Raw genomic sequence first — 2,655 nt, 5'->3', positions numbered from 1 at the left:
TGTGGCACCTTAGACTAACACATTTATTTGAGCATAAGCTTTCGTGATGCATCCAATGAAGTGAGCTGTAACTCACGAAAGCTTATGCTCAAATAAATTGGTTAGTCTCTAAGGTGCCACAAGTCGTCCTTTTCTTTTTGCGGATACAGACTAACACGGCTGCTACTCTGAAACCATTCAATACAGAGAGTGACTGGTTTAAGAGCCAATATCTAGTGACCCATGAGAGCTCGAGAGGTCTAGTCCAGCCCCTAGACTGAGGCAGGACCAAGGAAACCTAGAGCATCCCTCACAGGTATTTGTCTAACCTGTTCTTAAACACCTCATATGATGGGGATTACACAGCCTCTTTTGGAAGCCTATTTCAGTGCTTATCTATCCTTATAGTTAGAAGACTTTTCCAAATATCTAACCTAAGTCTCTCTTGTTGCAGATTAAGCCCATTACTTCTTGTCCTTTATGTCCACTGTAGATATAGGACAATTGATTACTGTCCTCTTTGTAACAGCCTTTAATGTATCTAAAGACTTACGAGGTCCCCCCTTCAATCTTCTTAGGACTAAACATGCCCAGTTTTTAAAAAATCTTTCCTCACAGGTCAGGTTTTCTACATTTATCTGTTTTGTTGCTGACCTCTGAACTCTCTCCAATTTGTTCACATCTTTCTTAAAGTGTAGTGCCCAGAACTGTACACAGTACTCCTAGTAAGTGTCGAGTAGAGCAGAAAAATTTCTTCCCTGGTCTCACATACAACACTCCTGTTAATATATCCATAATGATACTAGCCCTTTTTGCAGCTGCACCACATTGTTGGCTCATATTCAATTTGTGATATTCTATAATCCCCAGATCCTTCAGTACTGCTGCCTAGCTAGTTATTCTCCATTTTATATTTGTGCATTTGATTTTTCCTTCTCAAGTGTAGTACTTTGCACATCTTTATTGAATTTCATCTCGATTTCAGAGCAGTTCTCCAATTTGTCAAGGTAATTTTGAATTCTAGTCTTGTCCTCCAAAGTGCTAAGAATCCTTCCCAATTTGGTGCCATCCACAAATTTTATAAGCATATGCTCCACTCCAAGTCTTTTATGAAAATATTCACTGGTATTGAAGCCAGAACAGACCACTGTGGGACCCCAGTAGCTACATCCCTCGTTTGACAGTAAACAGTTTATAACTACCTTCAACTAGGTTTGCACCCAACTTACAGTAATTTCATCTAGATCACATTTCCCTAGGTTGCTTAGGAGAAGGTCACATAGTACTGTGTCAGAAACCTTACTAATAGCGCATAGACCGCTTCCCTCGTCCAATAGGCCAACAACAGTGAAAAAGAAATTAGATCAGCTTGGCATGATTTGTTCTTGACAAATCCATGTTAGTTATTATCTTCTAGGTCAGGGGTCAGCAACCTATGGCACGCGTGCCGATTTTTAATGGCACAGTGCTGTCTGCTGGGGACCCTGGCAGACAGCAGCATGCCATTAAAAATCCAGCCTGGCCTGCTCTTCTCCGGCCCCCTGCCCACCACTCCCTCCTTGCAGGGCAGGCAAGCTTCCCCCCACCTCTTCCCCCAGCGTGCTGGGTTCCTGCCCCTCCTTCTCTCCCTCCCTGTGACCAATCAGCTGAGGGCCCTTGCTATGGAGGCGAAGAGGGAAAAGTGGAGCTGCAGTGTGCTCTCTGCTCCGGGGACCTTGGGGAAGGGGGTGGAATCAGCATGTCCCCTCCTGCTGTGAGCCGCTCAGGGCAGGGGGCTGGGAGCACCTTCACGACCCCAGCCCATACTCCCAGCCCCCTGCCCTGACCTCCCTCACCCCCTACACACACCCAGCCTCCTGCCCTGACCCCTGCACCCCCCCACACCCCATGCCTTGGCTATTGCACCCCCCACCCAGAGCACCAAACGGGAGCTCCTGCACACACGCCCCTCCCCACCTGCACCCCTTGCACCAATGGAGCTGCCCAGGTAAGCACTCCACACCGAAACCTCCTGCCCCAACACTGAGCTCCTGCCCTCATTCTAGCTCCTAGCCAGACCCTGCACCCCAACCGCCAGCCTGCTCCTTCACCCCAGCCCTGTTCTCAGCCCACTCCCACCCTCATCTCAGTGCAGAGAGGAGAAGAAAATGGGCTAGAACCAGGGAGAAGGTAGGTACCCACTGTACGTGGACAAGGCCGGGACCCCAGAATGGCAGCGGGCTGAGCCGCTCAGCCCACTGCTGGTCTGGGGTTCTGGCTGCCGGCCCCTTGCCAGCCGGGGACCTGTCCGCAGGCCCCACTCAGCCTGCTGCCAGCCTAGGTGAACGGAACTCCAGGCCGGCAGCGGGCTGGCGGTGTAAGGTCAGCATTTTAATTTAATTTTAAATTAAGCTTCTTAAACATTTTGAAAACCTTGTTTACACATACGACAATAGTTTAGTTATACAGACATAGAGACACCTTAGTTTAGTTATATAGACATAGACACCTTCTAAAAAACGTTAATGTATTATTGGTACACAAAACCTTAAATTAGAGTGAATAAATGAAGACTCGGCACACCACTTCTGAAAGGTTGCCAACCCCTGCTCTAGGTGATTATAAATGATCAATCATTTGTTCCAGTATTTTCCCAGGTATCAAAGTTAGACAACTGGTCTATAATTCCCTGAGGTC

Source organism: Lepidochelys kempii, chromosome 1 (genome assembly GCF_965140265.1).
Source record: "Lepidochelys kempii isolate rLepKem1 chromosome 1, rLepKem1.hap2, whole genome shotgun sequence".
NCBI classification, from domain to species: domain Eukaryota; kingdom Metazoa; phylum Chordata; order Testudines; family Cheloniidae; genus Lepidochelys; species Lepidochelys kempii.
The sequence above is the reverse complement of the archived record's forward strand: the minus strand, read 5'-3'. Positions refer to the sequence as shown.